This window comes from Chionomys nivalis, chromosome 21 (assembly GCF_950005125.1).
Source record: "Chionomys nivalis chromosome 21, mChiNiv1.1, whole genome shotgun sequence".
In the NCBI taxonomy this organism is placed as follows: domain Eukaryota; kingdom Metazoa; phylum Chordata; class Mammalia; order Rodentia; family Cricetidae; genus Chionomys; species Chionomys nivalis.
This window is the reverse complement of record NC_080106.1, coordinates 39,754,168-39,769,023: the sequence shown is the minus strand read 5'-3', so window position 1 is coordinate 39,769,023 and position 14,856 is coordinate 39,754,168.

The following is a 14,856-nucleotide window of genomic DNA, read 5'->3' as shown; positions in this document are numbered from 1 at the left end:
AATTACCAGGAAAGTGTCTGAGGGCGGAAGGCTTAAGATAAAAGAAAACTGGCAGTCTCCCAACCCAATGCAATTTGTAGCTCGTTATCAGACGTTGCATCAAGTTGTAGCGTATTCACCTGTAAGTAGAATGCACATGGCAGATCAGCACTGCCGCAGAAACTGCTAGCTATAACCCGTATCTATCGCACACCAGGATCATAGCTGGGCATTGGCTGCTCAGCTAGCCATGCATTCTGTGAAAAGGGAACAGAAATTCAAGTGACCCTGCTGTGGGACAATGGTCTTTTATCTTGTCACTTGAATTATTTTTAATAAAATGCTCATTGGCCAGTAGCCAGACAGGAAGTATAGGCGGGATGACCAGGCAGGAAGTAGAGGCAGGACAACAAGAATTCTGGAAAGAGGGAAGTTTAAGTCCACAGTCGTGACCCAGCCTCAGAGGAAGCAAGATGTGACTGCCTCACCGAGAAAGGTACCAAGCCACGTGGCTAACCCAGACAAGAATTATGGGCTAATGTAAGATATAAGAATTAGTTAATAAGAAGCCTGAGCTAATGGGCCAATCAGTTTATAACTAATGTAGACCTCTGTGTGATTCTTTGGGACTTAATGGCTACAGGACCAAGGGGGACAGAAAACCTCTGTCAACATGACCCTGCTAGTCCTGTCTCTACCCTCAATACTTGCTCCTCACTCTTCCCCATGCCTGCAGCCAGGAATGACAACACAGAAGACGGGGTGGAAGATGGCCAAACCATTTTCATCTGGCTGCCCAACTGGAGGACAGCTGCTCTAGACCCTGCCCCCCCACCTTGGTGGCGAGCCAGGGTCCAGGCAATAGAAACTCCCTAGTTACTTAGGAAGACTTTAAAGAACGTTTTAACCAGGCTTATGGAAGTTAAGAAACTGAAAGGGTATGAAGTTGTATTTGCTCAGAGGCAAGGCAGCTTCTGTTTCCCATCAGCCTAAGTATTAAGTACAAGATCTGGAACCGAGGAGGAAACATACATAGATGAAGAGTGGGGAAAATCTTATCACTAACTATAAATACCTGGTCCCCCTCCAAACAGAGGACTCCTTTTATTTATTTATTTATTTTTTTCTGAAACATTTTCTTGAAGCTGAACTTGTCAGGTGCTAAGGAATTCAGTCCTTCACATATTTTAAGACAAGAGGAGAACCAGCAACTAATAACCAGACTGAAAAGGACAGGAGCATGCCTTTGGGGATTTTGAGATTCCTGTATTTTCTTTTGAGACAGAGTCTAAGCTGTCCAAAGTCTTGTGAACCCAGGTTTGCCTTGAACTGATGATCTATCTTCTGAGTGCTGGGATTACAGGCCTACGCCAGCACACCTGGCTTGAAATTCCTTTCTGAATTGAAACTGAAACAGTTTTCAGGATATCTGGACTGTAATCAAATTATTGTACATATAATGGCTAAAACCAGATTCATAGAAAAAGTAATAGCTTTAAGCATGTGACCAACAAAATAGAACAAATAATGAATTAAGGAGTAATCCCCCTTAATGTAAAACTTACAGTGAGCCTAAGGAAAGCAGAATGGATGTGATTGAATGAGCAGGAATATAATCTGAGATTCAAGTCCTCTCATCCACAGCGCAATGTGGTGTTTGAGACGTGTGCATTGTTGAGATAATATCCGTGCCGCCCAGGGCTTTGTGATGGGGACGCTTACATGTGCTCCCTTATCGACCTCCACGTACATGTGCGAGTCGTTATTAGCTTTAGTCATGGTGTCCTGAAGAAAATGTGAGTAGCTATGATACCAATTAGTCCAATCAATCAGAGATGGACTGATAATTGCGTATATTTACCGAGCGCAACACAAGGGGCTCCGGAGCTCTCCTGTTTGTTCACTTTGAGACAAGGCTTGTGTAACTCACGCTGGCCTTGAATAGCTGGGTAACTAGGGATGACCTTTATCTCCCCCCCCAACGCCGCTGCCTCCCCTGACTTTAAGTACTAGGATTTCTGACATAGGCCACCGTACCCCGCACTTAGCTCTACTTTATAGCTCTATGTAAGAAGTAAGCATCTTACATAGGAGAAAATCGGGGCAGAGTTATCTTTTTTGAACTCCCACCATTAGTAAACCTCTGAAAAGTTGGTCTCTGGGTTACAGAACCAGAACTCAGAGAATGCCATCACTGGCAGAGACAAATTTAAAAACAAATGATACACACTAACATTAGACAGTTCTCAAACTTGCGATATGATGAGAGCAAAGAGGCTTCCTGAAGAAGTTCATCTGTTTCTCTAGAAACTGGAGTAGGGCTGAGATGATCCCCTTGTCCCCTCCCTTCCGTCACTTCGCAATAGCATTGTTGTTCTGTGACGTGAGAAGACAGCAGGATGGATGTGGAGCATTTTCCCATGGGAGGGAGCTTGTGGGAACAATGTAGCTCTGGAGCCTAGCTCAGTCCTTCCTTGTAAACATAACCAGAGACATACATGATGGAGCCAGGTCCTAGCTCCATCTTTCAAAGCACCAGAGAAGCACAGAAGCGCACAGCACATGTTTGACACTGAGTCTGCCATAAAATAAGAATGTAGGAATTCTTCCCCCTTCCGTGTTCACACATCTGATGGTACCGCCTTGTTTGGGTCTTGTCAAACATCTTTCCAAACTGTAGAATTTGTTTCTTCCCAGCAGACATTCTGTGTTCTGATTCCAAGGTCTCATCTGCGTGGCAGCATATTCTTCTGTGACCTACGCCCCGGTTAACAGCCCTCTTCAGGGTTGCCAAGTCCCATCACCTTCTCACTTGGTTCAGAATCTGCCATCTCCCTTTTCTCCCACTGCCAGGACCCACGCTGTCTGGTCTGTCTGTAGCACGTTTCGTTTCTGACTTAAGCGGGGAGTCATCTCATTGGCCTGATTATACAAATGACGATCTCACAAGTGAAGCAAACAAAGAATGTAGTGTGGGACTCAGCTGCCTGCCTGGTGTTAGGGTTTCCACTGGGAATGTCCCCCACAGTCCCACGCTGTGAGGGCTTGCTCCCCAGCTAGTGGTGCTTCTGGGGACTTCCTAGGGGCAGGTCTGTGCAGGTTTTCCCAAGATCCTGCTTGCTGCAGTGCTGCCTGCATCCTGGTTAGTTCTGGTACAAACTCCCTTCCCCGACACACTTCCACCGTGAGCTGAGCTGCTAGATCGTGACAGACAGAAACCGTGAGCCCCAACAAGTCTTTCTTGTCGCTGTCAGAGGCTTTCCCAGGGGTCCCGATCAGAGCCTGGCTATGGACCAACCTGGGACTCCTTGCCAAGAACCCTGGGAGGCCGAGCTACACCCCTGCTAAGCTCTTTGCATGATGTAGCTCATTAAGACATCACCAGTGCTGTGAGGGAGGAGGCAGTGTCCTTGCTTCCCTTTTGCAAATGAAGCGGTTCGACAGACTGTGCCAGGCCAGGGACAGAGCTGGTCAGAACCAAGTTTGTAGGATGCTATGTCTGGACTCTGAACTTCACTAATTGACTTAACCTTTTAAACTGCTTACCTTGGGTTTATTTTTAAACCGTCTGCATTCCTCTTTAAAGATTACAGTTATGGCCAGTGGAGCGCAACCCTGAAGTAATGTTCAGGAGGAAACCCCTGGCTGTAGACGCCGAAGAATGGACCCATCACTCCATTTCTCTCTCCTCGGTTTCTGTTCCGTTGCATCTCGAAATTTCCTCTGCTCTTAGTGGCATTCAGCCACAGATGAGGACAGTCTCACCGAGAGCTGGGACATTTGGTTGTCCTGCATCCTGAGAGTTGTCTCTTGTGTTGGTTCTCCTCAAGCCACAGTTCCCATGGGCATGGTGCATTGGATTGATAGGGACAACAGAGCTTGTTGATATCACTCCCTGTCTAGGAGCTCACTGTTATTCATGGTCTTACCTGGGCACAGTGTTTCACACCTGTAACCCTAATGCTCAAGAATGAGAGACAGGAGGATCACAGTTCAAGGCTAGCCTGGCTGCACAGGGAATTCCTGGATTGGTTCAGCCATATGGTTACATGCCATGGTCAGGAGTAGATGTGATGGGGGATATCTTGGGTTTTTCATCGCTGTGGTAAAGACTATGACTATAAGCAACCTGGGGAGGAGACGGTTTATCCCAGATTAAAATTCCCAGGTCACAGCACATCATCAAAGGAAGGCAAGAACCTGGGAGCAGATGCCTTGGAGTAGTGCTGCTTGCTGGCTTGCCCCTTTTCTTTGCGTCCTGTATAGCAGTGATTATGAGCAGCTGTGCAGCAGAGTCAGTGTGAGGAAGCCTTGAAATCCCATCCAAAGAAATTAGTCCATCACTTTAAACTTACCTGATGGAGGAAGGTCATTGGCTAATAAAGAAACTGCCTTGGCCCATTTGATTGACCAGCCTGTAGGTGGGTGGAGTAAACAGAATAGAATGCTGGGAAGAAGGGAAGTGAGCTCAGACGCCCTGCCGCTCCAGTCCAGGGCAGATGCGACGAAGCTCCGACCCAGGATGGACCCAGAATTAGCCAGTAAGAAGCTAGAGCTAATGGGCCAGGCAGTGTTTAAATGAATACAATTTGTGCGTTGTTATTTTGGGGCAAAGCTAGCCAGGCAGCTGGGAGCTGGGTGGCAGAACGCAGCCTGCTGTTTCTAAAACACTTACCCTCAGGCAAATTCTCAGGACAAGGAAAGAAAGCACTCACTTTTTTTGTTCAAAAATCACAAGAATTGTCTCTAACCTGGTTACTAATTTATTTCCTTCTGAAATCTCTTGAGTTGAGTCTCCCCAGTCTGCATAGCTCTCAGCACTGCTGTCTTCTGAACTCTTCATGGAATGGCCCATTAAGTTCTGCTTACATTGTTCAACCGCTTTCTTAGTCCGAAGTACCTTTTCATGGTCCCCCCCCAAAATGTGATCTTGTCTGTCACTGCAGTACCCATAATGGTCCCAGTTTCTCTCTCCACTACTTTTCTGTTACTGTGACAAAACACCATGACGAATAAAAACAAAGCTTTTAATTTGCCTTATGGTTCCAGGGGTCTAGAGTCCATGATGGCCAAAGCAAAGACCTAGTGTCAGGAACAACTGAGAGCTCACATCTGGATCCACAAGCAGGAGGCAGAGAGAGCTAACAAAAGAAAAATGGCATAAACCTTTTGAAACTGCAAAACAAAACCCCAATGACATAACTTCTTTCAGCAAGGCCACATCTCCTAATCCTCCACAAGAGGCTCCAACTGGAGAAAAAGTATCCAAACATATGAGCCCCTGAGGGACATTCTCATTCAAACCACTGCTGGGGCTTTCCACAGGATGTGCTTGCCCTAATCCTTGAGAGGAGGCTCATAGGTAGAAAGCCCTGAGGGTTGAGTGAGGGAGGCAGCAAGCAAGGGAGGCAGACCTGGAAAGGACCAGTGGTAATGCTTATTCTAAATGGTTCTTTTCAACCCAGAGGTCCAGTGCTAAGCACACATCTTCCATGGGGAAGGTACCTTTTATTTTCCAATTAGATACAACATTGCTCCGCTATGCCTACCTTCCCCAGACACTATCAAAAAGAAAAGTGATCTAGAGAGGTGTAAAGATGTTCTTCTTTCTGCTACTGGAAAGAAGATGATGTTATCCTGGGGATCCTGGGATCCTGATGTTAATTGTATATAGTCAAACTATAGCATGGCTCCCCTATTGGTACTACTGGGGATTAGTATCCTCTTTCCCCTCTTCTCTTGTAGCCTGTTTGGTTAAAAGCGTCACCCCAGCCACTGACATCCATATACCCAAAGAGTCTGGAATGTTTGGGTTAAGGCTTCACCCCAGCCCCTGGCACCCCTATACCCAAAGAATTTGAAATGTTTGGGTGGAAAATTCCATCCCAAGCCTCCTCCCTGAGAATTGCCTCAGTCCAGACTCCACCCCCGAGAAAGCCTGCCAAAGATGACCCCTCCCCAGAGATGCTTGGGACCACTATCACAGGGTGTTTAGAATGCAACCCAGACAGCAAATGTGGTTTCCTGGTCTTCCTTCCTTGCCTACCAGGGTGCGCTGGCATCCATCAAACCTGGGCTTTTTCTAATTCAGTTTGATTTGATCTGATTTGGATTTTTGCATAGGTGGAGAGATTAGTCTGCCGGTAAAAACTTTTCAGCCTATCCATTTAGCATCCTTTGCTTCTGGATTCTGCCAGAAAAGTAAGACAAAGGCTGAACAGGTCAATTTTTGTCTCTGAGAGGTCGTATCCTTCTAAATGTTTACCTTCTGCCTATCCGTGGTCAGGCTCGAGTCTCATTATTTCCTTCCAGTCACTGAAGCAAAGTGGAGTGTCTCTAAGTGCTTTGTTCGGTTTGCAAACAAACCTTCACTGGTTCTTAATGTCTGCCTCTGTGAGTCAGCTCAGACGAATCACAATCAGGCTGTGATCCCTTACCTCAAATGTGTCGCCTGTCCTTGTCTTTAACTAAAGAGGCATCTTTAAGTCCTCTTACCCCTCTAGACTCTTGAAATTCTGTGTCTCCCTATCCTGGAATGCCTGCGATGTCAAGTCATTCCATGCCACTGTAGACTCGGGGATCCACTAGTCCAGTCATTACTTTTTAAAAGTCACCTTCCTTTTACATGACATGTAAGACTTCTGAGACCAGAACTCAATAAAGGGTAAGTGAACAGGGTTGACGCAGCAGCCAGCACCGCGGTTCATGATGAACACGCAGCAGAAGCTAAATAAATGTTTGCTGATTGCCGTGTTTTAAGCGACAGAACAATAAATAAAGCGAAAGGAGAATTCTCTAAGGGGAGATATGATTGAAAATCATATCTAAAAGTCGGGAAAGGACTAGTGGCTGTTTTCCTAGTCTTATATATGACTGTGAAGTTAGAGGCATTCTGCAAACCTGTATATATTTATCTCATCTTGAAAAAAGCCAAAATGTAAGCTTGGCATTTATGAGAACAGCTGATAAATGACTTTAGTCATTTGAAAGCAAAAAGCTGAGGATTCCAACTTTGCTTTATAAAAATAGCTTTCAAATCACATCTGAAGTTGGGAGGTTTTATACAGATTAATCCCGCAGGTGATTTTTCAGCTTCTGTTGAACTGGGAAGTGAATGAGCGGATCCAGCGGATTCGGCAGCTGGGGAGTAGTTCTTTCTTTAGGTTTCCATTTGTTCTTTGCCCATTTCGTGCTTGCACACAGTGCTTTCTGTCCACTTGTTCAAACCCCACACTCTCAGCTCCCTCCTACCCACTTCATCCCGACTCCCTCACTATGGATCCCCATCCACATTCATACTATTGTGCTTTGTGCTTGTTCCGTGACCCTCTGATCTTACTCAAGACGATCCATGTGACCACAGGTTTAGGAGGACCCTTGGGAGCCTGGTGCGCTCACATGTGGTACACAGCTGAAGGAATGACTCCCCTAGAATTCACCAGTTGCCAGAAGTTTATTGAGGAGAGGGTAGGGCTCATGAACTCCTCTCTGTCCATCATTTGGATGTTGACAGGCCAAGGGCAGGCAACCACAGCCACTGTGAGTTCATGTTTCCAATGTCTGTACCCTGCCCTAAACATAACATGACCAAAAAGCAAGCTGAGTTTATTTAGCTTACACTTCTGAAATGTGGTCCATCACTGAAGGAAGTCAGGACAGGAACTCAAACAGGACAGGAACCTAGAGACAGGAGCTGATGCAGAGGCCATGCAGGATGCTACTTACTGGCTTGTTCCTCATGGCTTGTTCATCCTGCTTTCTTATAGAACCCAGGACCATGAGCCCAGGGATGACCCCACCCACAATGGGCTGGGCCCTTCCACATCAATAACTAATTAAGAAAATACAGGCTTGCCTATAGCCAGATCTTATGGAGACATTTTCTTAACTGAGGTTCCACCTCTTAGATGATTGTAGCTTGTGTTAAGTTGACATCAAACTAGCTGCGCAACATCTAAGTGTTGATCAGGTTTGTTTGATCTGCCAATTAAAGAATGAACATGTGGGAAAAGACAAGCAGGGACAGAACCAACTGATAAAGCCTCCCTTTTATTGGGGCTGAGGAAACACACATAGAGCAGACACAGAGAAAAAGACCCCCAGCAAAGCAGAGGGGACACTCAGGAAACTCCAATGCAACCTCTCCTCGAGGGCTGGATTACATTTAAGCATCCGTTCTTAACCTGTGAATCATGACACCTTTCAAAGGTCGACCAAGACCATCAGAAAACACAGATAGTTACATTACGATTCATAACAGTAGCAAAATTACAGTTATGAAGTAGCAATGAAATAATTGTATGGTTGGAGGTCACCACAATGTGAGGAACTGTGTTAAAAGGCCGCAGCATTAGGAATATTGAGAACCACTGATGTAAAGTCTCTAAAGGGCTTTCCTCCCTGAATTAGATTTGTTCATTTTGAAGGAAGATGGATGGCTGATTGGCCCACAACTGTTGTATAAACATGTCCTGATCCAGTCATGAGCTTGTCTAGAGAGTCCATTAACAGGGGCCTACTGGTGGGAGAGAAAGCCCACCAAGCCTTAATTGTAAGATGCCAGATTTGTCTCAGGTCAGGAGTGTGAGGAAGAATCCAGCCATCTTGGAAGTTTGCCATCTTTACTATCAAGTCATGGCTCCCTCCCTATCTGTCTGCCTACCAGGGAGTCTATCTAGCTCCCAGTCCCTCATTCTCTGCTCCCAGAGGTCACCCTAGCTGTACTTAGGAGTTTGGAGGTGACCACTGTAACGTCTATGAGCGTCAAAAGGAGTGATGGAGGGCGAGCATTCAATGTCTCAGATGAGGGTCCATCTAAGGCGCTGCAATGTAGATGAACAGATTCGAAGACTCAGAGCGTAAGAACCATGTGGTGCTAGCGTGGATCCTTGGAACACGGCATGCACGTGAGCAGCTGTAACCCAGAAAATGAAGCTATTAGTACTATTATAATTCCCACTGAGAGCATAGTTAGGAAAATCACTGGGGCAGTTTTGCCTTTATTAAAGAAAGAGGACGTGTCCGTTACAAGATGTGGATCCTGAATGAGGCTCAGGAGCTTGAGACGGTTTTTCCCGGCCAGTGTGAAATTCAGAAAGTTGACTGTTGTGTCCCCTCTTACAGCCTTGTGGAGAACATTAAGAGACAAAGTTAATGAGGAAAGTTCTTTGCCATTATGATTAACACAAGTCTTGTTTAGCAAGCCAGAGCATGATTGTGCAGCTGGCTGGACTGTGTTCTGGAGCCCCGTGGATGGGTAAGGTCAGAGAAATCATCTTCTCTATATCTAGATTAATATAAGTTTTATTTGGCAGATCAGTGTAACCGTGCAACTAGGTGTTTGTTACACCAGACTCTTGCATAAGTAGCAAAGGGCAGGAAACCATAAGAGAAGTCAGTTCAAGGGACTGTCCCAGTGGTACTCACTGGCCTCCCAGCAAGAGATACCTCTACCTGTGTACCAGATGTGAGGTTCAGTGGGCAGGGACACTGAGGGCCAAACCTGGGAGAAATCCAGCTCTATTTGATGAGGTCACAACCATATATCAGTGTCTAATTGATAATCTAGAAGAGAAATGCATCTTTTATTTTAAAAGATTGTCCAAGGACATTCGCCTCTTGCATCATGAAAACTTTCCTCAAACCTGTGAGTTTGACAACAGCCTCCCCTAACTGGGAGCATGGTGGCTGGGCTCGGAGGGACACATTGCGTGGGAAGCGCTCTTCCAGAAAGAAACAGTATTCCACAATTGGTTAATATGGTTTCTGTTTTTGTTTTGTCTTTTAGATTTGACCTCAGCATTTAAGAAGCTAGGCCTGTTTTTCTCAGCTACAGATAGACACTACAGTGCTGAATTAAGCCAAAGATTGTCTCTATACGGGCTTTCTTTCTTTCTTTCTTTCTTTCTTTCTTTCTTTCTTTCTTTCTTTCTTTCTTTCTTCCCATCCATCTATTTATCTTTCTATCTATCTACACAGCTCAAGAGGAAAATTATTAGTGAGAAATAGTCATCCAAATAACATCTTGTTTGATTAAATATCATATCTGAGAACCACAGTCCCTTGGACTGTTGAAGAAACATGCTCTGCTTATAAGAGAATCTGTTTAACTCCTAGTTCCTCAATAAGGGAATATGGGGGCCACTTGACTAGGGACCATGGTCTGGCGTGGGGTTTAGTGACCTCAGGTGTGTGTTCCATGGGGCTTCTGCTCCAAGTTCCTGATTTGAATTATATAAGATGTATGTATGTATAACTATGTATTTGAACTTTATATAACATTCAAAGCTTATAAAGGTTAAGTCACAAAAGTTTACTATATGTGAAGAGATCAATAGGTGCTATTTTCAATATATTCATAGCAAAACCCTGCCACTTGGGTGTGCTTGCTATTTGAAATACTGTTTGCCCTAAGTGTATTGTCATTGTAAATATTAAGTATATTTGCATATTATTTGTTTGTAGTAATTATCTTTGTTCCCTGAATGTGTACACACTCTAAAATTCTGATTGTCAATGCTATAGATTCATCCTACTGAACTAAAAGATTTTAAATTTTGCTTTATATCTAGAAGCTAAGTTAATACATAAAGGGCTTCTATATAGTTCTATATTATTATGCTAATCATCCCTGGCTCTTTGATATGTATATATACCTATATTGGGATATATTATTTTAAAGTGTGTTACTTTTGCTTATGCTGCATTTGTTTAACTCCGTGAAGCTGTGTTACTGTGCCTATCCAAAGCACCATATGGTCTAATAAAGAGCTGAATGGTCAATATCAAGGCAGGAGCAAGGATAGGTGGGGCTGGCAGGCAGAGAGTATAAATAAAAGGAGAAATCTGGAAGAGGAGGAGGAAGGAGAGAAAAGGAGAGGAGGACGTCAGGGACTGGCCACCCAGCCACCCAGGCAGACACAGAATAAGCAGGAAAGTAAGAAACACAAAAGTAAGAGAAAGCTAAAAGCCCAGAGACAAAGGTAGTTGGGATAATTTAAGATTAGAAAAACTAGTAAGAAACAAGCCAAGCTACTACCTAGCATTCATAACAAAGAATAAGCTTCTGTGAGTGATTTATTTGGGAGCTGGGTGGCAGAGGGCCCCCCAAAAAATGTTCAAAAAAGCAAAAAGAGTAAAGAGCCAAAAGAACCAACAACATACTTCTAATATTATAAAAAGCCTTCTAAAAATTAATAGGTATTAGATATGGTAGATCTACAGACAAGTAACTAATTTTCAAATTTTGTTTTCATTAATTGTTCTTTTTAATTGTGTTTGTAAAGCTTAATAACTGTTTTCAAAACTAAAACTGTATTAGTAAGGGTTTTATTGCGGTGAAGAGACACCATGACCACGGCAACTCTTATAAAGGAAACATTTAACTGGTGCTGGCTTACAGTTTAGAGATTTAGTCCATTATCCTCATGGTGGAGTGCAGGCAGCATGGTGCTGGAGAGGAAGCTGAGAGTTCTACATCTGGATCTGCAGGCAACAGGAAGTGAACTGTCTCACTGGGTGTAGCTTGAGCAAAAGAGACTTCAAAGCCCACCCCCAGTAATACCCTTCCTCCAATAACAACACACCTACTCCAACAAGGCCACACCCTCAATAGTGCCACTCCCTATGAGCCTTGGGGCCATTTTCATTCAAACCACCACAACAATAAAACAAAACAACCAAACAACAAAAGCCCAGCTAGGCTTTAATCCTACATACCTTTAATCCCAGAATTCTGGAGACCAAGACAGAGTTTGAGATGAGCCTGATCTGCATAGCAAGTTCCAGGCCAGCCAGATCTATATAGTAAGACTCCATCTCAAATAACAAAACAAAAACAGTATCAGCAGAAGTACAACCTCTAACAAAGGAACCTGAACAACTACTTTTGGGATGCTAGGACATTCTCTATAGGGCAAACACAGTGAACTTCAGATATGCCTGACCTAAGAGCCACCCCATCTGTACCTCCTAGTTGCTTAAAATTGGCACTCCTTGACACTTACTATTCACCTCCATCACACCTGAAGTGAGATCAAGTCAGAGCACTGGGACTTCACAGGCATGGTCCAGGAATTATAAACTGCTAGCCTGTGGGATTCTAATATCGGATGCTGCAGAACTACCACCTCTGCTCCCTGACTTGTGCTTTGACCGGAACTGTTCTTATTTGCACGGTCCTTCCTATGACTCTTATTTGTGCGGCCCCTATTTGCATAGCAGAGTTTACACAACTGGAAACCATGTGTACAGTGTTTTGTGCTATCCTCCCATGACTCTATACCAGCCAGTCTTGACTGTATACCTTCACATGGCATGAATTACATGGGCAGGAAACCCCACAAAGAAACTTACGGTAACCTGAAGTTACTTTTCCCCAATGGAAACCCCTGCAGCCCAGTATCTTTTCCATCCAGTTAGATCTCTGCTCTCCAGCCTGTCAATAAGCCATGTTCCTGTTTTTGTCTGAAGAGCGATTTCATTCACCAGCTAGTGAACACCCAGCTCACTGTGCTTCTTTAAGGACCAGCTGGGAGAGCAAACTGCTGGAGTTTCTGGGATGGCTAGGATTCAAATGCTGGTTTTCTCTATAGCATAGCCAGTTGGCGCAACCCCAGATACACTCATTTGATCGCTGCAAGATCTTTAGAGATTTTTTTTCCTTAAAGTTTAAATCATTCGTGAGATGGAGAGATGCCTCAGTAGTTAAGAACACTGGCTGCTCTTCCAGAGGTTCAGAGTTCAGTTCCCAGGGCCCACATAGAGGGAGCTCACAATCATCTGTGGCTCCATTTCTAGGGGATCTGACAATTTTTGGCCTCAGCGGGCACATGAGCAGACATGGTGCATATAAACTCATGAAGGCACACATACACATAAATAAAAAATTCAAAATTATAACAATGAGTCTCTCAACAAACTCATTTGTTTCAGGATAACCAGAGCCCTGTTATAAAGGATCTAGTAGTAGATGAGGCATGGCTTCTCCTGGTGAACTTATCATCTATTATCAAGAGAGGGCAATAGGCAAGCAAAGAAACATGATGGCAGAGATTGAAGACAAAAACAGCCCAGAGGACTGATTAGAACATCGTGGACGGATAAATGTTCAGGAAATCTGTGAACAGGGAATATTTGAACTGAATAATGGGAAGGACTTAGTTATACCCAGAGAATAGTCCAACCATTCTAGAGACAGAGGATTTTAATGCAAAGCCGCAAGGCAGGAAGAGATTGCTTGTGTTCATGAATAGAAAGGCGTCGAGCCGAGGGCTACTAAAATGGAAAGATCAAAAAGATGAGGAGGTATGCGTTCAGAGGGTTAGGCAGGAAGTGTGCAGACCTTGGCTGTGGTCTAGTGCTTAACAGAAAGAACAGGTGAAGTGTTTGGAGAGTTTTAAGAGTCTGTGCGAAGGAATAATGCCTCAGAGAACCAGAAGAACTTAGAGTTCTAAAGCCAGGGTTCTGACACAGAGGGACAGTTCTACCCCAGGCCGAGGACAGTGGGAGTGTGTGTAGCATCTGAACCAAATTCCAGACTCCCTGTTTCTTAGCATACTGCCTCTTGTGTTCCCAGTTAAATCCTTGGCTTTTCATTTGAGACAAGCTGTAAGAAAATGTGCCCCAATCCTTCATACTTTCAGTTCTATAGTTAGCCAGTGACCTCCACCCTTTCAATTTCGTTGCAGCAACTTATATTGGATTTCTGAACTCAGGTTCTATTTTCTTTTAATGAAGAAGCTCTGGCCTTAATTAAAATTATTTGGCCACATTTGCAGAGTTAGCTTTCTGCCTTTAAAACTACTGCCACCAGACAAGTCGGCAGGCTTCCAGAACTGCCTAGTCTCCTCTAAAAGGCCTCTCCTTCCCAGCTCCTTGTCAAGACGTGGGCAGGTCCCTAATGGTTTCAAGAGACATTTTAAAATGCCAGGCAAGGCTCTTCTGCAGCTCTTGTCGAGTCCTCAGAGGCGGGGGACTTGCTCATCAGCCACATTATCTGCTTGGGGACTCTGGTCCAAACACCATTTACCCAAAGTAAACTAAATTGTGCTTTGTTTTTTGCTGATTATAGATAAGAAATCGGCTCATTTCTAAAATGCATCACTCTTTTGGCAGGGGAGAAATGAAAAATTCAACACTTAAAAACAACAGCATCCATCATTCTATTGTCCTGTGATGTGCAGACTCAAACCTTTATGTCCTTCACAAGTAAGGGTCGGTGTCTGGGTCGCAGTGCACAAGGGAGGTGCAACTTTGTGATGAATCTCAATGCTGCATGTTTCTTTGCTTCCTTGTGATTGGCACCCAGCAGCATCACTGCCAAGCTGCTAATGAATTATAGCATGCTTTTCTCCAGTAACATTTTAACAGCTACGGTTAAGGTGATAGTAATGGGGGCAGGAAGAGGAAAGAGATCTTTAGACAGCTCTTATTTTTGTAGTAGGTGGAGAAAGCAGGGCACAGGGTTCGCTTTGAGTGAGGCCTACAATGGATAATAGAGCTAAATGATTTTAAAGTCTATTCTACACATTTATAAAACGTTAATCCTAAAAACATGATAACCCCACAGGCGCAAGATACCATCTGCCATCTTTTCAGGGAGCCAGCAGGGTCGCTTTGGAGGCTAACACCTCTGAATTAGGATATTGGCACCAGGGAAAACCAAAGGGGACTTGATTGATGTAATTGGCAAAGGCTCTCTCTGATGATGGTTCTCCCAGCAAAGGCAAGTAAGAGACACCTTTGCTAGAGTTTGAGAGATTCTAGTACCTCTTTCCCAGTGTGCTGGTTAGGTTTTTGGTTTTTTTTTTTTTTTTCAAACTGGCACAAGTCTGGGAAGAGGGAATCTCAACTGTGAAAATGTCTGCAGGTGGTTGT